The sequence below is a fragment of the Capra hircus genome, chromosome 24, assembly GCF_001704415.2.
Source record: "Capra hircus breed San Clemente chromosome 24, ASM170441v1, whole genome shotgun sequence".
Lineage (NCBI taxonomy): Eukaryota > Metazoa > Chordata > Mammalia > Artiodactyla > Bovidae > Capra > Capra hircus.
In genome coordinates this window covers 49,177,993-49,203,035 of record NC_030831.1, presented here as the reverse complement: position 1 = coordinate 49,203,035, position 25,043 = coordinate 49,177,993, and the positions used below count along the sequence as shown (strand labels likewise).

Here is a 25,043-nt window from a genome sequence, read left to right as displayed (position 1 = left end):
GGTGATGGACAGGGAAGCCTGGTGCGCTGCAGTCCCATGGGATCACAAAGAGTCGGGCATGACTGAGTGACTGAACTAACTGACTACTGTAACAAAATACCATAGACTGTGTGGCTTGAACAGCAGATATTTATTTCTGAACAGTTTTAGAGGGTGGAAAGTCTAAGATCAAGGTCCTGTCTGATTTGGTTCTTGGGGAAAGCTCTCTTCTTGACTGGTTGCACAGCATCTTCACATGGCATTTCTTCACTGATGTCTCTTCTTCCTCCTACAAGGTCACAAATACAATCCTGGGGGCTCCACCCTGATGACCTCAGCTAAACCTAATCACTTTCCAAAAGCCCCACCTCTTATTACCACCATATTAGGATTAGGGCTCTATATGAATTTGGTGGGGAGGACTCAAAACATTGAGTCAGTAGTAGGTATTAAGTAGGTCATGAAGAAATTCTCACTGAAATTCTCGGTTTTGGAGGCTGCTAGTCCCTTATGTTTTTTGATAGTTAAGGTACCTTTTAGCTCCAGTCATTCTTTATTTTAAACCACACACTGTATAGTGGTGGTGCTGAGGGTTGGTGGCCAAAGTAGATCACCCACAGCCCATTCAAACCTCACTAATATGTTTAAAAACAAACAAAACAGAAGTGGCATTACAGAATGCATAAGGAGATTTTCCAATAATAATCCTGTGATTGAAACAAATTATTTTCTTTTCTGATTTTGGAAAGTGAAAGTGAAGTCACTCAGTCGTGTCCGACTCTTTGCGACCCATGGACTGTAGCCCACCAAGCTCCTCTGTCCATGGGATTCTCCAGGCAAGAATACTGCAGTGAGTTGCCATTTCCTTCTCCAGGGGATCTTCCTGACCCAGGGATCGAACCCAGGTCTCCCACATTGCAGAAAACCTCCTATAGTGTAACATCAAAGATTTCAAGGGAGGAAAGGAAGCCAGGTTGAAAGAAGAAGGGGGAGGAGGCAGGAGAGGGGGAGTGAAAGGGGTGGCCTTACAGACGTCTCCTGCCACCTACAGATATCCAGGCGTTATGGGACTTTTCCCTTGGCTGCCAGAGAAGGGAGGACTGGAACTCAGCCCTACCAGAAATCAGAACCAGAATGCGAGTTCTCTGCCAAGAAGAGGTGATCAGTCTCCAATCCTCAGCTCAGGCTGAGGGCCCTTCCACCAGATTCCTGCGTCCAGGACTGGGGACTAGAAAAACAGGGAAGGATAGGAAGGGTTAAGGAGAGGAAAGAGAGAGGGAAGGAGAGAGCGGTCAATAAAGTCTCTTGTTCCTTACCGGTCGGGGCACTCTGGCCAGTTGTCTGCATCAGGAGGAGACCAGGGACAAAAGGGTCCCAGTTGCGGCCACTCTGTCTGGTCCATTGGCAGGCAAGCTGGCCCCTGAGTACCCCGAGTGGTCAGGATGTCAGTCTTGGTGAAGAAGAGTCCCCGCCAGAGTCGCCATTTGTTGCAGGAAGAGGGACCCCTTCCAGGGCCCGAAACTGGGCCCTTGTCTAACACTCAGAAATGAATTGTCCGAGGAGACACATGTGCTGACAAAGCAAGAGATTTTATTGGAAAAGGGCACCCTGTTGGAGAGCAGTAGGGTAAGGAAACCCAGGAGAACTGCTCTGCTGTGTGGCTCACAGTCTCGGGTTTTATGGTGATGGGATTAGTTTCCGGGTGGTCTTTGGCCAATCGTTCTAACTCAAGAGTCTTTCCTGATGGCTCACGTTCAGCCAAGATGGATGGATCTGATTTTGGAGGCCACCCCATATTATGTCCTTTGGAGGGATTTTGGCTCTAGATTTTGATAATTTGGTATCATGGAAGAAGCACAAGTATTTGGCTGTTGGTAGTAGACCTAAAACTGAATGCTGGTCTTGCCATTTACTAACTAGATGTTCCTGGGCTATTTAACCTCTCAGTGACTCAAATTCTTCAAGGTAAAATGAGGATAACTCTTTCCTTTGTAGGGCCTCTGAGGTCATCAGATGAGCCAATGTGTAGGCAAGCGCCTGTTACCCAGGAGGTATACAATAAATGGCCACTATTAGTAGCAAGTATTACATAGTTATATTTGAAAGATAACTTCTGTTTAGAAAAAATTCAGTGATGTTTTAATGATTTACTAAGATTTTTAATGTAAATTATGAAAATATCTGTTATTTGGTATATACATTTATAGTAGAGACTAAAGATAATCACTAAAAGAGTTAGGTTGAAAGTTTATATTGTGAGAAGAAAAAATAAGTTATAACATTTATTGTTTTTCTTTTGATTCTATCCTTTGATCTTGTCTTTTAATATATTTTCAGGCTTCTAAGTAGCCTCTAATACCTAAAAAAAGGATGAAGCAAAGGAAGAGTTGACTTTGAAATTTCTTGTGAATTTTTTCATTTTAAGACAAAGCTGTGATGTGATTATAACTGAGTATTTAATGTTTTAAAGAGCCAAGCCTAGTTAAATGTGTTCTGCCAAACTGCTTTCCATCATAAGTACTGAGGTTTTACACAATAACTTCTGATATATGGCTTTTCCATTTGAATGAGCCATCAAAAATGTTTTTTTTTCCTTTGCTTGCTGTGCTGGCTGTCCCAGCCAAACTATAATGCCAAAGTAGTGATTATTTGTTTAGGCAAATGCTATACTAGAAATTAATAAAGATTTGAAGATTAAAATTTATCTCCCTCAATTTTTATTGAAAAAAAGTTACTGAATTCCTTATGATAGGTATGGTGTGTAGTAGTTGTAATTTATTTTATGTGACGATTGTTTTTGTCTTCAGTTTTGGCTTCTTCTGGGCTGACTCATTGAGAGAAAGAAAAACTACAGTAAGACAAAAAGTATGTGACACTCAGAAACAGGCATAGTTGTGAAAACATTTCTAATTAAAGCACTTTGAACTTTCAAAAAAGAAAGTGGTTTATAAATAACAATTATATTCTAGATTCATTTTTATTTGGAATGATCTGATAGGTCTTTAAATACCAGGTGAAAGAGTGACTTTTTCTTTCTACTTGTTTATTTTCAGGAGTGAACTCATTTTGTGGCTTATAAAACATAGTTAATTTCAGATTCTGTTTCCTTCTAATGGTTCCTTGCAGGGCTACAGTGAGCATTTAGATTAGTATCTGTGACACAAACATCATATTTTGTTGTAGAGTCATAATATAAGTTACTTTACTTTTAATTGCTGTCTGAAAAAAGTATTATTTTAGGGACTTGTTTGATAGTCCAGTGGTTAAGAATCTGCCTGCCAGTTCAGGGAACACGGGTTCAACCTTGGGTCTGAAACAATTCCACATGATGTGGGGCAGCTAAGCCCCTGCACCACAACTACTGAGCCTGCACCCTGAAACAAAAAATAGCCCCCACTTGCCACAACTAAAAAAAGCTGTTTTGCAGCAATGAAGACCCAGCACAGCCAACAAATTAATGAGTAAAAATTTTAAAGTATTATTTCAGATTTTAGAGTTTTAAAAAATGTTTATTAAATGATATTCATTGAAAATGTCAGAATAATAGTATTGACTTGTTATCTTTTATCCTTGTAATTTGCTGGAAATCACTCCTAAACCAGTTTCCAGAGATGGTGTTGAAAAGTCAGTATGCCAGCCCCCTGTTCTCATTTTGTTCTTCACTGATTTGAAGGGAGGACTGAAGCTTCTTTTATGCTACAGATAGTTTGGGAATCAGTTCATTCATATTCACCAGGAGGAAATCAGAATAATGCAATCAATTTCAAATGAAATCTTAGGAATAAATTTCTAAGACTTGCTGTCAGTGTTACTTATTTGACATCAAAGTGATTTAATCTGTTTTTGAGAATCTGCTAACATAATTTATTTTATTGTGGAATTTAACATATTAACGATACTTTAAACATAAGAATACTAAAGTCACAGAATTCTAATTTTGGGGAATGTAAATCTTATTTGAAAAATGAAGCAATTAGAGCAAATTTGCCTTAAAACTGTTAAATTCTATCACAGTCAGTGAGTACAACTTTCATTAAGCAGCTGCTTTAAAATTTACATTGATTTCAGCGTGGACGTTTGGAGTAAATAAAAAGATTAGATTTATTCAAGATTACTTGCTGAGAGAATTTGTGAATGGTAGTAAAAACCCCCATAAATTATAGTTGGTATAATTTTGAGACCATTTTTACATGAATAAATAATAATATAAAGTCTAGAGTTAGGATTCAAAAACTTCCCTCTTAAAATGTTTCTGCACCTTACTTTGAAATGCATAAAATAAGCTACATTGATGGGGAATATGGGGATGCATAGATGGATAGGGATGTTATCTTAAATAAAGCAAAATGTTGATGTAAAATCTAGATGGTTAGTATATAGGTTTTTAGTATATATATAATTTTAGTATATATATAATTCTTTCAACTTTTCTGGATGTTTAACCATCTTTATAATAAAATGTTTGGGAAAAAATAGAATCACTGTGATGTTGGATTCAGTCAGTTCAGTTCAGGTCAGTTGCTCAGTCGTGTCCAACTCTTTGCGACCCCATGAATCGCAGCACACCAGACCTCCCTGTCCATCACCATCTCTCAGAGTTCACTCAGACTCATGTCCATTGAGTCAGTGATGCCATCCAGCCATCTCATCCTCGGTCGTCCCCTTCTCCTCCTGCCCCCAGTCCCTCCCAGCATCAGAGTCTTTCCAGTGAGTCAACTCTTTGCATGAGGTGGCCAAAGTACTGGAGCTTCAGCTTTAGCATCATTCCTTCCAAAGAAATCCCAGGGTTGATCTTCAGAATGGACTGGTTGGATCTCGCAGTCCAAGGGACTCTCAAGAGTCTTCTCCAACACCACAGTTCAAAAGCATCAATTCTTCGGCGCTCAGCCTTCTTCACAGTCCAACTTTCACATCCATACATGACCACTGGAAAAACCATAGCCTTGACTGGACAGACCTTAGTCATGGATGATGGATTAGTGTTGTAAATTTCAGTTTGTGGATTAGTGTTGTAAATTTCAATTTGTCCATTAAAAAGTTATCTCCTAACTTCTAATCCTTCCAGAATTTCTAGCTAAGTTTTTAAAGAATATGGTTGTCTGGCCAGACCTGGACTCACACCCTTACTGCCAGCTAATTAGCTCTATAACCTTGTGACAGTTTTGTATCTTCTTCAAGTCCTTTCCCATTGGTGAAAATGGAATCATGATTCCTTTCAGGATTTGATAAATGCCTCTTCATTTTTCTCTTGTACTTTGCCAGACTGTGATCCTTGAAGACCCATTAAATCCAATTGGATGCAGTGGTGGAGAGAGAGAGGGAGGTACCATTCATCGTGTTGGCCAGCAGCCTCCGGAATCAATTCTGCAAGGCCATGGGGGTCCCATACTTGACAGAGGCTAAACAAAAGAAAGGAGGGAGAGAGCAGTGGTTAGCCATCCTCACCAGATCGCGGATAGCTTTTGGCATCAGATTGGTCTGATCTGGAAACTGGGCTCTGGTTTTGTTACTTTATTTAACTTCTCTGAATCCTTATTTTCTGGTTTTAAAGGTGGAACTTAGGACTTCCCTGGTGGCTCAGTGGTAAAGAATCTCCCTGCCAATGCAGGAGACACAGGTTCTATCCCTCATCAGGGAAGAGCCCACATGCCGTGGAGCAGCTAAACCCACGTGCTGCAACTACTGAACCTGTGCTCTAGAGCCCGGGAGCCACAACTGCTGAAGCCCCCGCACCCTAGAGCCCGTCCTCTGCAACAAGAGAGGCCACCGTGGTAAGAATCCCATGCACTGCAATGAAGAGTAGGCCCCTGCTTGCCACAACTAGAGAAAAGTCTGTGCAGCAAGGAAGACCCAGCACAGCCAAAAATAAATAAATAAATAAAAATCTTTTTAAAAGTAGGACTTAGAATATCTTTACCTGTGGGCTTTTGTTACATATAATAACATATGACAAGTAGTGAATATATGTCTAGAATATGGTAAATACTGATAATAAATACTAGCTATAGTTTGCCTGGCTCATCTTCCCCAGCCCCACCTGTATCAATTCCTCTAGTTTTCCAAATACGTTACATATTTTTATCTTACATGTTTCATGTTCCTTTAGCCTTTCCGCTTAGAAAATTAAGAAAATTCCCCCCCACACTTTTTTTAGGTTATAAAAAGGGAAGAGAATCACAGATCCAGGATCTTAGCATCTTTAACCGTAACTTCAGTTTGAAAACCTTGCTAGTTAGCAGTACCATTTTTCAGGCCATTTGAGTGGTGCAAAGTGCAAGTGAAAGTCACCCAGTCATGTCAGACTCTTTGCGACCCCATGGACTGTACAGTCCATGGAATTCTCTAGGACAGAATACTGGAGTGGGTATCCTTTCCCTTCTCCAGGGAATTTTGCCAACCCAGGGATCGAACCCAGGTCTCCCGCATCGCAGGCAGATTCTTCACCAGCTGAGCTACCAGGGAAGCCCCAGCGGTGCAAAAGCAAGCCGAATTGGAGCTAATTCTGCGATTCCGCATCTCACAAGTGATAGACCGTGCATTTTCTTCCGCATGTCACAAGGTGATAGACCGTGCATTTTCATAGTCTGACAGGTGTTATAGTCTCTGTGGCTTCCGATGCTGCAGATTAAGGGGTAAATGTTGAAAAATTTTAAACTTGTCTTTTCAAAACTCATTCTAATAATACTTCCTATGCCTCTTTGAAGTTAGTTTCTAACCCTCAGTTTATTCTACAAAGTGTACACAGATGAACAGATATTAGCTTTAAGAAAGGTTTTATTTTAGTTGTAATTATTCCAAAGTATAAATTGTTCCACAGATATTTCTAAAAGTAAAATAGTTTTGCCAAGAATTGTCTTTCGGTCCAGGGGTTAATCCCCCGTGCTTTCACTGCTTTGGACTTCTCACTCCTTCTTCCCCGACCCGGTGTCTTCTATTGTCTGCTCTGACTGAAGCCAGCAGGCAGAGAAGTTTGGAAAATAGAGTTCACAGGTTTCTAGCCCCCTGTATTACAGATCATAGATGGGGAGAGTGTGTGGAAATGAGAGCAAAAAGATACTAGATGTCCAGATCTGTGATACTTATTTTACAGAGGTTATATAATTTTCATCAAGTCACACAGCTCGTAGATATCATGTGTGGCTATCTTTCTCCACACTGTATGCTCTGTGAATGTGAGAAACATATGTGTGTTCATAATCTTAAGCATTATGGCACAGGGGCACTCAAAGTTATGAAAATTTTAAAGAATAAGATTAGCTATAATTCTCCCACTATAATTAATCAGTTATTTCCATTTTTTCATTCTTTTCCTTGTCCTGGTATAGAGGTATATTTTTATACATATAACAAACTAGATATTAAAATAGGTATTTAAAATATGCAAATATTAACTTTATCTTGTCATTAAGGTTATGAAAATAAAATTACTATATACTTGAAAAGTTTGAGTCCTAATAAAGGTGCAGTTTAAATTCAAGCTGTTACTTTTATTAATTTCATTTCCTGACTTGGTCAAATCAGGAGAGCAGGCAAATTTTTGCTGTAAAGCAGCTAAAATTACTTCCTTCTTTTGGCTGTATGATTAATAGCACATGTTTTGAGGTATCCGGTTGCTAGTATTCAAAGGGAAGATGTCAGGGTCCCAATACTTGTGCCAGTTCTCATGTTGCTAATGGAGGTCACTGGTTTATCTGGGCACAGTTTCCCTGAGTGAGGGTAAAGAAAGGACTCGAAAGACAGGGTATATATCAAACCACTCAGTCATGTCTGACTCTTTGCGACCCATGGACTGTAGCCCACCAAGCTCCTCCGTCCATGGATTCTCCAGGCAAGAATACTGGAGTGGGTTGCCATTTCCTTCCCCAGGGGATCTTCCCGACCCAGGGATCAAACCCAGGTCTCCCACATTGCAGGCAGACGCTTTAACCTCTGCGCCACCAGGGAAGTCCAAAAGCCAATTAGCTGTTCCATCATCTTAAGTAGGAGGATATATTTTGGGGACACTTCAAAATATATATTCAAATGTGGCATGATAATGACTGCTGATTGGTCTCCTCCCATCTTATCTGACTACATGGATGCCAAGAATAGATCATATTTCTAGGCCTCTTTGAAACCATGTATGTATGTGGTCTATAGTTCAGCCAAGGCAAGGTAAGGAGCAGTGGTATAGGCAGACGTGCAGATAAGAGTTCTTAAAGGAAGTGGGTGTCACCATCTCTTATCTGTTGACTTGAATGAAAATATAATGGCTGGAGCTGGATTAGCCACATTGTATCCTGAGTAAATTTAGAAGTGGAGATAGTACACAGTGGAACACAGGAGAAAAGGAACCGGCTCTGGAATATCATGGAGTAGTGTGCTAGCTCTGCTACACCTACTTTTGGACTTCTGTTGAGGCCATAATTAATATAGGTCTGTTACTTGTAACTTTCCCTAATCCTGCCTTGTACTTGGTTGACAATGTATGGTGTATGAGACAAGGTAATGTAATAAACTAGCTTTCTAGGACAGATTATTTGTAGGAGTTATCAGAATAGTCATGCAGAGACCAGAAAAGTGTGATGAGATAGAATAGAACCTAGTACTTCTCCCTCTCCGCATACCAGTTTTATCTTCAGTTCCCCAGCATTTTTGTTACACTCTTCACAAAATACAGCATTTACGTTCAGAGTAAAAGAAACAACAAAACAGTGAATTATGTAAGTAATCTTTTTTTGTTGTTGAATTCTGTCAACCATAGTAATTTATGCATTATGGAGAAAACTGTTAGAGCCATTAACAGTGCTTTCTCAGGCAGCCTGTAATAGCTGAGGCAAATGAGTAATAGCCTTAAAGATCCAGGAGTTTGTCAGGAACCACTTGACAGTGTTCAGGTTTCATGTTTTATAAATTAATGTACATTTACGTTCTACTTAAGTAATCATATCTACATTTATTACTATTAAGATGGGATTACATGACAGTCCAGTGACTTTAATTAACTTTCTAAAAATCTTAGTGTAAAGTTAATGGTCCAGGAAAAAATATCATGTTTGTTTTCTGACCTTGCTTATTTCTGGCACATCATGGATGATCTCCAGAACGTTTAGCCTACCTGTTGGAGGAATAACATGTGTATGGTTTGAGTCTAGTGGAATTTCTTAGCCGACTGGATTTTTCTTCCTCTCTTCTGTCAGTTATGTGATAACACTGTAAAAAAGCCTGAAACTTAGATTTAAGCCTGCTAGTTTTGTGACCTTAGGGAGTGATGGAGGGCATTGAATTTCTACTTTCTGGTAGCTTTTGTGATCTGCTGTTTTGTTATTTTTCTGTCTCTGCTATTCTTTTTTGGGGGGCTGCACTGCATGGTTTGTGGGATCGTAGTGCTCTGACCAGGGATTGAACTTGGGCCCTGGTAGTGCAAGTCCACAGTACTAACTATGGGACCACTAAGGGATTCCTCTGTTGTTCTTTTTACTTCTAATATTTCTCTCATGTCTTCAAAGCCTTCATACCCTTAATCTCTCTTAGAATTTCATTTGTCTTTCTGAATTCTGAGTAATTTCTTCAGATTATCTTCCAGTTCACTCATTCTCATTCCTATTGTCTCATCTGTGAGATCCTTTCACTGAAATTTTCTAATCCATAGTTAAGTGAGAGGTTGATTAAGGTGAAGCCTTAGAATTGACTGTTGAAATGTAGTAAGATGGAACTTATTGGTACTTTGTCAAGAATCACTTAGGTGGAAAACTAGTTAGGGTGGGTTGAGAGGAGAATGGGAGTCAGAGAATGTGAAGAAAAACAAGGCAGCAACTGAAAGGGGGCATGGGTTTTACGGAAGTTTTTTTGTTTGTTTATTTTTGGTTGGGAAAATGGCACAACATGTTTATATACTGTGATAGGAATGATCCAGTTCAGTTCTATAAATATTACTAAATGCTTGCACTTATAGAACTTATATTTTAGTAGAGATGGAAAAATTCTTATTCCTTTAAACAGGAGTGAAGGCAGAGTATGTACACACTGACGCAGATGTGTTTGTGGATTTTAAAATGGAAATACAGGGTAGTTCTCTGATAGGCTCTGTTGAGAGTCAGTTGAGCATGAAGTTTGGGGGTTGGTTTTGGAAGTTTACAAAATGAGAGCTGTAGAAGAGTTAAAGAAATGGACACCAAAGAAACGTAATAGGATGCTGGACAGAGCTGACAGCCCACTTGAAATCCGCAGGGAGGAACTTAAATGCAATGGGAATGGTTGTATTGTTGTTCTTCAGTTGTGTATAGCCGCTTTGGAACGTGGAGTTGGTGGAGAATTGGATTGAGTCAAGGCTGGGGTTCTGCTCGGCAGATACAATGGAGGAAAGCAGGAGTGTGAGGGAGTCGGGAAGGAGTCTGCGAGGGAGTGATCCTAGTCTGGTCCCCCGAGTCCGAACTGGGTTAGGAAGGAGTGAGGACATGGGGTTGGTGGTGGACAAAGACAGAGGGGTAGAGAGGGCTGGCCAGGTCAGACATTGTTGGAATTGGATATCAGAGGAGATGTCCTGGAAATCTGGGAGGCGGCATTCAGAGTGGAATATATGAATTCAGAATTGGGGTGGTAGTACACTCATTAGCAAAGAGAATGTGTAACTAGGGCATGACCATAGGAGTGGGTAGTTGGGGTAGGTTAGAGAAAGCGAACAAGCAGATCAAGGCCTTGACAACCATATTGGCTTAACTGTGAGTGTGCTATTTTTATTAAAGATTTTTTTGTTATGGACCATTTTTAAAGTCCTTTTTGAATTTGTTACAATATTGCTTCTGTTTTATGGTGTGTTTTTTTGGCTGCAGGGCATGTGGGATCCTAGCTCCCTGACCAGGGATCAAACCCACACCCCCATTATTGGAAGGTGAAGTCTTAGCCACTGGACCATGAGGGAATTTTAAAATGAGGACTGGACAGTGTGGAGGGGCAGACAGTGAACCAGGCGCTCAGCTAAGGAAAAAAGCAGGAGTGACAACGCTATCTATAGATGACTGCAGGAAGAATTGTTGATGAGTTATGTGGTCTGATGGGATATTTCAGAGCACCTGGGATGTCAGGAGAAATGGTTTGGAAGCTGTAATGGTTCTCTGTGGTACGTGGGTTGTGGGGAGAGAAAAGCACATCCCCACTTACAAAGGCTCCAGAGAAAGAGCTGTCCTTGGGGGACACCCAGGTTTCTGTTAGATCAGGGGCAAAGAGGTTGAGCTTGAAAATATTGAGGATTTTTTCTGATGAAATATGTGAGTTCTGGAGGTGATGGGGAGAGAGCTATGGGAAAGTCTAAAACAGTTTTAGAATTGCATTAAAAAAAATTTTTTTTTTTGGCCATGCTGCAAGGTTTGTGGAATCTTAGTTCCCTGGGCAGTGAAAGTGCTAAGTCCTAACCACTGGACCACCAGAGAACTCCCTGGTTCCATTATTATTAAAATAGATTTGTACACGAGTCAGTTTAGTTAAACTAGACGTATAATCAAGCACACTAGATCTCAGTAAGTCTCCTTACGCTGCAAAAATCCCACTCAGGGCATGTGTACTAAGGCTTAGTGTCTTCTATTTCTTAGATGAAACATGAAGTTCTGATATTTTCTCTCCTTACCCACTCTGGAGACTACTCATGTTAGTATGTGTTTATGGACTGCTAACTGGATTGTATTGAATGTTCTAGGGATATTTCTTCAGTCTCATGAGTACTTTCAGACCGTATGATCTATAGTGTTCACTCTTATTTGTATTTGCTACCTCCAGCTTTCATTTGGGGATCATTTAGGTCTTGGGAACTTTTTGGGTTTATTCATTTGGTTTTCTGTTTTTCAGCTATTTATGAAAGTCCTCTCATTTCATAGATTCTAGTTTCCTAGTCCCTTCTAAGCTTTAAAAGCAGCTGTTGCTGCCTTTAAGGCATTTAAAAAATCATTTTAAAATAGTCAAAATTTTGGAAGAAATACTTCTCATCTTTTCTTGAATGTCACTTTCAACCAAAGAGTAATAGTTACTCATAGACTCTCAGTTTTAATGCCCAGAGGAGTAACAGCTGGAGACCTATATGGAAAAAATGATTGTTACTGAGGTGGGAATAAATCTGTTCTACATACTTTATTATAGTCTTTTGGTTTATATTTACTCTTTCACAAGGCAAAGTTGGATGCTAATTTCAGTCCAGTCACTCAGTTGTGTCCGACTCTTTGAGACCCCATAGACTGCAGCACGCCAGGCTTCCCTGTCCATCACCAACTCCCAGAGGATTTTATTATTAGAAATTTGTTTGTGGATTCCAAATTGATTCTTTTTGGTTATTAATACTGTTTAAGTTAGTAAACTTATTAATATAGTTTTGGACAAAATCTCTTGCATATTCACACTTCAATCTTGATCTTTATTTGGAGAAAATAATTTCATACAAATGTTTTTACAGTAAAGGTAAATTCAGTCTACAAAAATGAAAAGTTAACAATTACTCATTTTCCTACTTGGTGTAATATAAAAACTACATTGTCAGGGTGCAGAGAAACCACAGTGTAGAAGGGAGACATTCATCTCAAGCATCCCACAGTTGGCAGGGAAGACAGTCATGCCAGCCAAGGGCATGCAGTAGTACAGCCGTGTGTAAGAGACAGAAGGCGTTTGTAGTTAACAATGAAATTTATAGCCCTGATAAGGACCTATAATTTTAACATGGGTGACAAACAGTACTGTTGGATGTAGTACATTCAGCTGAAGGAGGAGTGAATGGTTGTATTTGGTTGAAAGGTACTTACCGTTTCTCTTCCATCACTAACACACATACCTATATTTTATGTTTTGTTGAAGATGCCTCACTGCCAGTAGATGGAAGGGTGGCCAGGGTGTTGAGGGGTTACAGACCATGTATCATTGAAAAATATTTTGGGACCAGGGCTTTTTTGGTTGAAAGAGGGGAACTCTTGTGAAACTGTACACTGCCAGATGCTTAGAACTGTGATATGAGGGCTTGTCCTGTTTCCCTACAGGAATATTTCTCCCAACTTCACCCACATCCATGCAACCACCATGACTTTGTCTTATCTGAGTACAGATTGAATTCCAATTTACTTACTTCACTTTTTCAAAAATTTAAGCACATTATTTACTCTATCCTTATATTAAATGGTAAAGTCCTTGAAAATTGTGTGATTGATATCCTAGTTTATATATTTCTAATGTACATAACTCTGAAGATTTTTAAAAAGTTAAAAATCTTAACTGTCTCTCACTTCATCAGTATGGGGAAACTCTGCTTTAGAGGCCAGCCCTGGGACAGATGGAATGAAGTTACTGGGGAACCAGATACACGCCTGTTCAAGGAAGGACTGTCTGTTCTCTGAGCACACAGGCACAATGCCCTTTTCTTATTTCCTGGATCATAGTTATTTGCATGGGAATATGAGATAGGATTTAGCTCAGAGGACACTAGGTTTCTTATTCATTTTGTTTCCTTTCATTCTCTACACTTTAGGATTCCCACCTGGCTCATCTTAGGTTCTCATAAATGTTTATTTAGAGGTGTGATTCTCGAGTTTTACTTAAACAAATGAATTCTGTTACCTTTCATTGTTTTTCCTTTTTGAAAACAGGTGTTATCTTCATAAGTACTGAATTATTTCAGCAGATTTTTTTTTCAATTTTTCTTTAATAGTTCTATTTTCTACTCTTAAAAGAGTAAGACTTTTAAAGTTTCATATGGCTTATATTATGCTGGATTACAAATCAGAGATTCTGACAGATTTCAAACTACAAAGGTAGATAAAATGTTTTAGTGTGCTATGAGTTTCTAAAACATTTTCCTCTGTTCTTTTATGGTGTGTTTTTTTCTCTTTTCTGAGATGGTCAAAGCATTCCTTTTGGGAGACAGGCTGGGGGTAGTAATATCATGTTGTTTTGTGTTAGGAAAATTGAATTTGACTCAGAACTGTTTTAGGAACTAACAGTCACCAGATATTTTAAGAGTGCTTTAAATGTGAACATATGTAAAAAAGTGAAAATATTAGTGACCTTCTCACCACCCTTTCCCCTTTCCTAGCACTATAGTATGATTGGCTGTAGTTCAAGATTGTGTATGTTGCTGTTTTATATTCATTTTAAAATGAAAAAAAGAATTGCTAATGAAAGTTTCCTTAATATAGGCTGATTACATAGAAAGAGAGATACTTGAGGACTGGGTGGGCCCTTTAATAAATAGGGTATGTTTTCATCAATAAACTAATATTTTAGTATATTTCTTTTAAGAAATACTGTTCTAAAGATATCATGTAAACTTTTTCAAATTTCATGGTTTCTTTTACTACATTATTTTAGAAATCAAAACATTCTAATCAGAAAAGCAAGTCACATTTAGTACCAGTAATCAGAGGTAACCACTCTAAGTGTTATGGTATATACTTATACTTATCTTACAAAAGGGAATGCCTACTGTGTTTTTTTAGCGGTATGCATTTTAATTTAAGTTTAACATATAGAAAAATGTAAAATTAGTATATAGTTCATTATCAAAAATGAATGAACATACATGTAATTACCAGTCAGGACCAGTATTCCCAGCACCCCGGAAACTCCTCTCATGCACTCTCCTAATAGCTCTCCTCTCCCAGCTGCAGGGGAAACCGCTGCTGTGACTTGTAGCACCATAGATTAATTTTGAACTTTATATTGATGGAATCATATGCTATGACTATCATATGTATTCTTTTCTGTCTTCTTTGATTTGTAAAATTCATTTATGTTTTTTCATGAGGCATAGTTTGATCATTTTTGTATTAGTCCATCTTAAGACTATCTCATATTGTATTTCTCTTTCATACTGTAATAAGTATTTGATTATTTCCAGCTTTTGCCTGTTAAAATAACACTGTGTACATCTTTGTACATGTCTTTGCACATATGTAAGCATTTTATTGAGTATAATAATTAGGCAAATTGCTGGGTCCTAGCTGTGCACCATTCACCTATAGTGGGTACAATTAAACAGTTTTCCAAATTGTTTTCACCTATTACACTCTCACTAGAGTATATGAGAGTTCACTTTGTTCCATATCCATGCACAACATGTTTTTGGAGAAGGAAAGGATGGAGTTGTGTTTATTGAGATATAATTTATATACAGTAAAATTTACCTTCTGTTAGTTTAATGAATACATATAGTCATATACTAACCACCATGAGAAGGCAATGGCACCCCACTCTAGTACTCTTGCCTGGAAAATCCCATGGACAGAGGAGCCTGGTGGGCTGCAGTCCACGGGGTCACTGAGAGTCGGGCACGACTGAGTGACTTCACTTTCATTTTTATGCATTGGAGAAGGAAATGGCAACCCACTCCAGTGTTCTTGCCTGGAGAATCCCAGGGACGGGGGAGCCTGATGGGCTGCCGTCTGTGGGGTCGCACAGAGTCGGACACGACTGAAGTGACTTAGCAGCAGCATAACCATAAGATATTGAACATTTCCATCGTCTTAAAAAGTCTCCCTGTGTTCCTTTGTAGTCAAACCATAACAACTGGCTCTCCAAAATAGTTAAGCATTGCAGGTATCTACCACTTAATATCAGTAATCAATTCATGAAAATCAGAGATTCTGCCAGAAATACTAATCTAGAACATACCTACCATTATTTTAAATTTTAAAAATTGTGTATATAATAACTCAAAATATTCAACCCATTTTTAAAAGTACACTAAATGCCAGTGTTTAACAAACTAGTGTGTTTTTATATAAAATGCTTAAAACATGGCTTCCTGATCAAAGTAATGACTTAAATAATAATTTTTTCTCTTCTGTGTAGTCATTTTTTTTCCTCTTTCTTGTTTACAACCTTTTCAGCTTTTGCCTCTTACTGTATAACACTTAGCAAAATCAAGGGCTCATTGTGAAAGGTCTTAGAAAATACATTTAATATATGTGCCCAGTGGTGGAGAATGTCTCTCACAGGGCATGACACTGAGATGCCCTCTTAGTTATCAATAACATCTGAGACATTCGTCGTCTTTATTTTTTTTTAGCACTCAGTTCAGTTTCAAAATGTCAGTGATTCTGTCATACCAATTACCTTTGTAATAAAATTTGATTCCCTCCCCCCAATACATTATTTTTTTTTAATGTTTTGAGTTTTGGAGGTATAAATATAAAAGATTATTTTATAAACACTAGTTGAGAAGGATTAAACTGAGTGACATGTTCTAGGAAGTTTAGATATTAAAAACTAGGTGACAGTCTACTGGGAAAATGTTAATTTTGTTGACATTCTGGGTGATATGCCTGGCTTTCTAACCACAGGCTTGGTTTTCTCTTGTGTTGATGAATATGTCACAATTAATTCAGCCAGTTCCTTCTTATTTAATATTTAAGTATATATGTTTTCGTTGAGCTTTAAGATGGCTAGCTCTCTATTTGATCTTTGTATTCCTTCTTTTTTTTTTTTTTTTGGCTGTGTTCAGTCTTTGTGTGGCACACAGGCTTTCTCTAGTTGTGGCGTGGGCTTAGCTTGCTGCAGCACATGTGCTCTAGAGCACTCAAGCTCTCAAATTGTGGTGTGCGGGCTTAGGGGCTCCGCAGCATGTGGGATCTTAGTTCCGCAGCCAGGGATAGAAGCCTTGTTCCACTCACTGGAACGTGGATTCTTAACCAGTGGACTTCCAGGGAAGTCCCTGTATTCATTCTTTAGAATAAACGGTAGAGTTGGACTTGTTAGGCCAAATAATCTGCACACTGCTAATGCTTGTGATGCACATTACTTAATTTCCCTTCTTAAAAATGGGGCCCATTTACAGTCCTGCCTCTAGTGTCTGAAAATAGCTGTTTCCTAGTATCCTCCTCACAGTTAAAGTATTATAATTTGAAATGTAGGACTAAAGCCAATTTTTGAGACCTATATTTAGACATTTAAAAATAGCATGCTTTCCCTTTAAATACCAAATATAAAATCCCTTTTGTTTATATACTTTTAAAATATAAGTTCTGTCTTATACACTGTAAAAATAACCTTTGGTAAGTAACTGAAATACTAAAGAAAGTAAAGTTGAAGTAAAGGAGCAAATTAAGTTCATAAGTTGAAGCCCTCTAAGGAATATAAAACATGAAAAAGATGTAGCTCTTTTCCATCAAGGAGACCACAGGAAGGCTTGTGCATAAGTTACATAAATTGTCCAGTGATGTTCAGTTGCTAAGTCATGTGAGCATGCCAGGCTCATGTGTCCTTCCCTGTCTCCTGGAGTTTGCTCAAATTCATGACCTCTGAGTCAGTGATGCTATCTAACCATCTCATCCTATGTTGTCCCCTTCTCCTTTGCCTTCAGTCTTTCTCAGCATCAGGATCTTTTCCAGTGAGTTGTTTCTTTGCATCAGGTGGCCAAGGTATTGGAGTTTCAGCTTCAGTCCTTCCTATGAATAGTCAGGGTTGATTTCCTTTTGGATTGACTGGTTTGATCTCCTTTCAGTCTAAGGGACTCAGAAGAGTTTTCTCTAGCATCACAGTGTGAAAGCATTGGTTCTTCTGCACTCAGCCTTTATGGTCCAACTCTCACATCCTTTTATGACTAGTGGAAAAACCATAGCTTTGACTATATAGACCTATGTGAGCAAAGTGATATCTTTGCTTTTTATATGCTATCTAGGTTTCTCATAGCTTTCCTTCCAGCGAGCAAGCTTCTTTTAATTTCATGGCTGCAGTCACAGTCCGCAATGATTTTGGAGCCCAAGAAAATGAAATCTGTCTCTGTTTCTACTTTTCCCCGCTTCTGTTTGCCATGAAGTGATGGGACCAGTTGCCATGATCTTAGTTTTTTGAATGTTGAGTATCTAGTCAGCTATTTCACTCTCCTCTTTCACCCTCATCAAGAAGCTCTTTAGTTCCTCTTTACTTTCTTCCATTTTAGTGAAACTGATGTGAAGAGCTGGCTCGTTGGAAAAGACTCTGATGCTGGGAAAGATTGAAGGCAAAAGGAGAAGAGGGGAGCAGAAGATGAGATGGTTAGATAGCATCACTGACTCAGTAGACATGAATTTGAGCAAACTCTGGGAGATAGTGAAGGACAGGGAAAACTCTTAAGAGACATGTACTCTGCAAAGAAGTTAAATAAGCAGGGTGACAATATACAGCCTTGACATACATAAACTTGTATGCAGGACAAGAAGCAACAGTTAGAACCAGACATGGAACAATGTCATGACTGATTCAAAATTGGGAAAGGAATACGTCAAGGCTGTATATTGTCATCCAGCTTATTTAACTTATATGCAGAGTACATCGTGCAAAATGCCGGGCTGGATGAATCACAAGCTGGAATAAGATTGCTGGGAGAAATATCAACAATCTTAGTTGTGCAGATGATACCACTTCAATGGCAGAAAGTGAAGAGGAACTAAAGAGCCTTTTGATAAAAGTGAAAGAGGAGAATGAAAAAGCTGGCCTAAAGCTCAACATTCAGAAAGCTAAGATCATGGCATCTGGTCCTATCACTTCATGGCAAATAGATGGGGAAAATGTGGATACAGTGTCAGATTTCATTTACTTGGACTCTAAAATCAATGCAGATGGTGACTGCAGCCATGAAATTGAGACACTTGCTCCTTGGAAGAATAGCTGTGACAAACCTAGACAGTGTATTAAAAAGCAGAGAGATCACTTTGCCAACAAAGGTCCACTTAGTCAAAGCTCTGGTTTTTCCAGTAGTCATGTATGGATGTGAGAGTTGGACCATAAAGAAGGCTGATCACCAAAGAACTGATGCTTCTGAACTGTGGTGCTGGAGGAGACTCTTGACAGTCCCTTGGACAGCAAGAAGATCAAACCAATCAATCCTAAAGGAAATCAACCCTGAATGTCCATTGGAAGGACTGATGCTGAAGCTGAAGCTCCAATACTGGCTACCTGATGTGAAGAGCTGACTCATTGGAAGAGACCTTGATGCTGGGAAAGATTGAAGGCGGGAGGAGAAGGGGCGACAGAGGATGAGATGGTTGGATGGCATCACTGACTCAATGATTTGACTTTGAGTAAACTCAGGGAGACAGTGAAAGACAGAGAAGTCTGGAGTGTTGCAGTTCATGGGGTTGCAGAGTCCGAGGTGACTTAGTGACTGAAGAACAACAACATGATAGTTGGAACATTCTTTGGCATTGAGGATCTTTGGGATTAGTATGAAAACGGACCTTTTCCGGTTCTGTGGCCTGCTGAGTTTTCTGAATTTGCTACAGTTAGCTGCATAAAGTAGCACTTTAACAGCATCATCATTTAGGATTTTAAATAGCTCAGTTGAAATTCCATCATGTCCACTGTCCACTAGCTTTGTTCCTAGTAATACTCCCTAAGGCCCACTTGACTTCACATTCCAAGATGTCTGGCTCTAGGTGAGCAACCACACCATCATAGTTATCCATGTCATTATGACTTTTTTGTTTAGTTTTGTGCATTCTTGCCACCTCTTATTAATCTCTTCTGCTTCTTTTAGGATCTTACCATTTCTGTCCTTTATCATGACCATTCTTCATGAAATGTTCCCTTGATACCTCCAGTTTTCTTGAAGAGATCCGTAGTCTTTTCCATTGTGTTGTTTTCCTCTTTGTCTTTGCCTTGTTCATTTAAAAAGACCTTCTTGTGTCTCCTTGCTTTTCTCTGGAACTGTGCATCCAGTTAGGTATGTCTTTCCCTTTCTCCCTTGCCTTCTGCTTCTCTTCTTTTCATAGTTGTTTGTAAAGCCTCCTCAGACAATTGTTTTGCCTTCTTGCATCTTTTTCTTTGGAATGGCTTTGGTCACTGCTTCCTGTACAGTGTTACAAACACCTGTCCATGGTTCTTCATGCACTGTATCTACCAGACCTAATCCCTGAATCTATTAGTCACCTCTACTGTATAATCATAAGGGATTTGATTTAGGTTGTACCTGAATGACCTAGTGGTTTTCCCTACTTTTATTTTTTTATCATGCTTTTACAGTTTTTAATGTACGAAATCTGAAACAATTCAGATTTATCACTGACAAAGAGGTAAATACATACATCAATTTCTTGGGTTAAAGTTGTGGCTAAACTCACTTTAAAATTCAGGGTTCTAAGTGACTAGGGAGTCCTCCGTACCTTGAAGAGCCTTCCTTCCCAGTGAGATGAGTCCCTACTAAATCTGTGCTAATATCATCGTATTTATCACATTTTAATTATCAGTCTTCCATTAGATTGGGGATTCCTTTAGGGCAGAGACGGTTCACTTTGTCTTGAAATAGGTACCAAATTATTTGTCAAATGAGTAGTGAACAACACTAATCTATGATCTGATTTAAAATCCTAAAATTTAAACATTTATACCAAGGCTTTGATTTAGCTTGTGCTAAATAACTTCTAAAATTTATAGGTTTGAGGCATTTTATTGTAAGAAGCTGGTACACATAAGAGAATAAGAACCTGAAATCATCATACATTTACTTCATTTTTTAGCTTGACCTTCTAGTAAATCTTTAGCTTCATTGATTTTGGCTGCTATATAAGGAGATCCTTCCTTGTCTGGGTGATTTAAAAGCATAATTCGTCGATGAGCATCTCTTATTTTGGCTTTATTGGCAGTAGGGCTTACACCTAGTATTAATGTTGCTTCCTGTTTTGTCATTTTAGGTTCAAACCCACCTCTGTAATAGCCACCACTAAAGGCAGAGTTTGGTAGACTTTGAAAAACTTGTTTTACTTGAGGCTCCATATGCTTCCTGGCTTGCAAAGCATAACGACCTGCAAATCATGCAGCAGCAGTGGTCAGTCCAGCTGCTACCACTGTCCTGGCCATGGCACCTGCTCGGTTCCCGTGCCTCCACCAGGAGCGTGGTTCATCCCAGCCCACCAAGTTTATGCCTCTCTCACAAAGCGATTCGGCCACCACCAGCACTGACAAACCATGTAGGCAAGGGCGCCCTAGGACTTTTCCCTGCTTTTTGCAGTATAAGCCTGAATGTTGTAATAAGGAGCTCATGATCTGAGCCACAGTCCCCTCCCGGTCTTGTTTTTGCTAACTGTATAGACTTTTACATCTTTGGCTGCAAAGAACATGATTAGTCTCATTTTGTTATTGACCGTCTGGTGATGTCCATGTGTAGAGTCATCTCTTGGGTTGTTGGAAAAGGATATTTTCTATGACCAGCATTTTCTAATGACAAGACTCTGTTAGCCTGCTTCATTTTGTACACCAAGGCCAAACTTGCCTGTTAATTCCAGCTATCTCTTGGCTTCCAATTTTTGCATTCCAGTCCCCTGTGATGAAAACAACATCTTTTTTTGATATTAGTTCTAGAAGATGTTGTAGGTCTTCATAGAACCGGTCAACTTCAGCTTCTTCAACAAAGTTGTTGGAGCACAGATTTGGATTACTCAGACGTTGAATGATTTATCTTACATATGTAAGTATGATCAAAACCAGGCTTTCATAAGTATAGTACTGAAGAGAATTGTAATCAGAGTGCTATAAAAGCAGTTATTTTTTGCATTATTAGAACAGATGAGTCTGATTTGGACCTTGAGGAATTTTTTAAAGCAAAAAAGTATGAGAAAGAAATGAAAGAAAAAATTTTAAAAATGGAAGAAAGTAGAATGCCTTCTTTGGTTATTTGTAAACTTGAAATGTCTGTAAACCAGTGTCAGTTCTCTTCACTGATTTCTAAAATATTTTTTCTTCCAGGGTCATCCTTTGTCTCCCCATAAACTCATGACAGTTTATTTGCTTTTCTTTTCTATATTTGTTTCTCCTTTTGACTATAAACTTCATGGATAGGGTCTCATTGTCTTTGGGTTCATTAGTGTCTGATCTAGTTTCTTGCACTTCGACTGATCCATACCTACCTTACTAAATGATGAGATGAGTGTATGTAAGTGCCAAGGTGATAAGTACATACTTGGTGACAGTATGTTTCCTCTGTGTCTGGTATGTGACCCTTAAAAGAAATTAACTTCAACGAAGTTAGGTGATCTTCAGATATTTTTCCCATGCAAATGTTTCTCACTGGTGATGCAGTTATTCTGTATTTTGATGGTATCCGTGTCAGATCCTGATTGTGATATTCTACTATAAATTTATAAGATGTTACCATTAGAGGAAATTGGTTGAAAGGTTCTTTTTTTTTTCTTAATGAGAGCATATGCATCTATAATAATCTCAAATTTTTAAAAAAGATCACTAACCAAACAGTAGTGTTTTGGAACTTTATAGCACATAATGAGCTCCTTATTGCAAAATTCAGGCTTAAACAGACGAAAGTAGGGAAAACCTCTCGTCTACTCAGGTATGACCTAAAGCAAATCCCTTATGATTATACAGTAGAGGTGATAAATAGATTCCAGGGATTAAATCTGATAGACAGAGTGCCTGAACTATGGACAGAGGTTCATAACATTGTATAGGAGGTGGTGACCAGAACGATCCCCAAGAAAAAGAAACGCAAAAAGGAAAGGCAAAATGATTGTTTGAGGAGGCCCTACAGATAGCTGAGAAAAGAAGAGAAGCAAAAGGCAAAGGAGAAAGGAAAAAATAGACCTAACTGAATGCGGAGTTCCAGAGAATAGCAAGGAGAGATAAAGCCTTCTTAAGTGGACAACACAAAGAAGTAGAAGAAAACAATAGAATGGGAAAGACTAGAGATCTTCAAGAAAATTAGAGATACAAGGGAACGTTTCATGCAAATATGGGCTCAATAAAGGACAGAAATGGCATGGACCTAACAGAAGCAGAAGAGATTAAGAAGAGGTGGCTAGAATATACAAAAGAACTATACAAAAAAGGTTTTAATGACCCAGATAACCACAGTGGTGTGGTCACTCACCTAGAGCCAGACATCCTAGAGTGTGTAGTCAAGTAGTCCTTAGGAAGTATTATTACCAGCAAAGCTAGTGGAGGTGATAGAATTCCAGCTGAGCTATTTAAAACCCTAAAAGTTGATGCTGTTAAAATGCTACACTCAATATGTCAGCAAATTCTGAAAACTCAGCAGTGACAACAGAACTGGAAAAGGTCAGTTTTCATTCCAGTCCCAAAGAAGGGCAATGCCAAAGAATGCTCAAACTACCGTGCAGTTGCACTCATTGCACATGGCTAGCAAGATAACGCTCAAAATCCTTCAAGCTAGGGTTCATCAGTACATGAACTGAGAATTTCCAGACATACGAGCTGGATTTAGAAAAGGAGAGGAACCAGAGATCAAATTGCCAACATCTGTTAGATAATAGAGAAAGCAAGGGAATTCCAGAAAAAATCTACTTCTGCTTCATTCACTACCCTAAAGCCTTTGACTGTGTGGATCACAACGAACTGTGAAAAATTCTTGAAAAGATGCGGTTACCAGACTGCCTTACTTGTCTCCTGAGAAACTTGTACACAGGACAAGAAGCAACAGTTAGAACCGGACGTAGAACAATGGAATGCTTCAAAATTGGGAAAGGAGTATGTCAAGCCTGTATATTGTCACTCAGCTTATTTAATTTGTATGCAGATTTACATCATTCAAAATGCTGGGCTAGATGATTCACAAGCTGGGATCATGATTGCCAGAAGAAATTATGAACAACTTCAGATATGCAGATGACACCACTCTCAAGGCAGAAAACTAAGAGGACCTTAGCCTTTTGATGAGGATGAAAGAGGAAAGTGAGAAGTCTCGCTTAAAATTCAACATTCAAAAAACTGAGATCATGGCATCTGGTCCCATCACTTTATGGCTAGACTTGATGCGGAAACGTGGAAACAGTGACAGATTTTATTTTCTTGGGCTCCAAAATCACTGTGTATGGTGACTGCAGCCTCAAAATTAAAGGAAGCTTGCTCCTTGGAAGGAAAGGTATGATAAACCTAGATAGCATATTAAAAAGCAGACATCATTTTGCCAACAATGGTCTGTATAGTCCAAGCTATGGTTTTTCAAGTAGTCATGTATGGATGTGAGAGTTGGACTGTAAAGAAAGCTGAGTACTGAAGAATTGATGCTTTTGTACTGTGGTGTTGGAGAAGGCTCTTGAGAGTCCCTTGGTCTGCAAGGAGATCAAACCAGTCAATCCTAAAGGAAATCGACTCTGAATTGGAGCTGTAGCTCCAATACTTTGGCCACTTGATGTGAAGAGCTGACTCATTGGAAAAGACCTTGATACTGGGAATGACTGAGGGCAAGAGGAGAAGGGGGCAACAAAGGATGAGATTGTTGGATGGCATCACTGACTTAATGGACATGAGTTTGAGCAAGCTTTGGGATATGGTGATGGACAGCGAGGCCTGGAGGTGCTGCAGTTCACAGAATTGCAATGAATTGGACTTGACAGCACTAAACAACAACACTTAATTGTGTTAGGGCACTGGTTTGGCTTCTAATAGCGATCAGATACCAGTGGCATAAAAAGAAATAGAAGATTTACATTTCTCTCATGTGAAAGTCTAAGCTAGTCTAGGGGTATAGGCAGGTTTGCTTCCTGAGGCCATTCAGAGAGTAGAGTTCCTTCTCTCTTGTTTTTCCATTCCCTTGGTCGTATCCTCATGCACAAAGCTGAATCTGCCTGCCCACCCCTCTACCTGAGTTCTTGCACATGTGAAGCATGAGGATTGGAAGAGAAAATAAGTTCTTTTTAAGGATATAATCTAAAACTTGTATGTGCTGTTCCTACTCACATCCTGTTGGCTGCAATTTAGTTATGTGGCCATAGTTTTCTGTAAGAAAGATTGGGAAGTGTAGTTCTGCCCAGCTAAACATCAGGGCGTTTTATTAATAAAAGGAAAGAGAGCATGATATTGGGATCAGGTAGTTACTCTGCCCTAATGTCTGCCCTTGGAGAAGGCAATGGCACCCCACTCCAGTACTCTTGCCTGGAGAATCTCAGGGACGGGGGAGCCTGGTGGGCTGCCGTCTATGGGGTCGCTAAGAGTCAGGCATGACTGAGCGACTTCACTTTCACTTTTCACTTTCATGCATTGGAGAAGGAAATGGCAAGCCACTCCAGTATTCTTGCCTGGATAATCCCAGGGACAGAGGAGCCTAATGGGCTGCCGTCTGTGGGGTTGCACAGAGTCGGACATGACTGAAGCGACTTAGCAGCAGTAGC

The 25,043-nt window shown here is 39.2% G+C and overlaps 1 protein-coding gene and 1 pseudogene across 3 annotated transcripts in view; one reads left to right on the top strand and one right to left on the bottom strand.

Moving 5' to 3' along the window:
* The window catches only part of DYM (dymeclin), a 392,550-nt gene that overhangs the window by 117,278 nt on the left and 250,229 nt on the right, over positions 1-25,043 (top strand). The gene's annotated exons all lie outside the window — the stretch shown is intronic.
* On the bottom strand, positions 20,010-20,947 carry LOC102190480 (annotated as a pseudogene).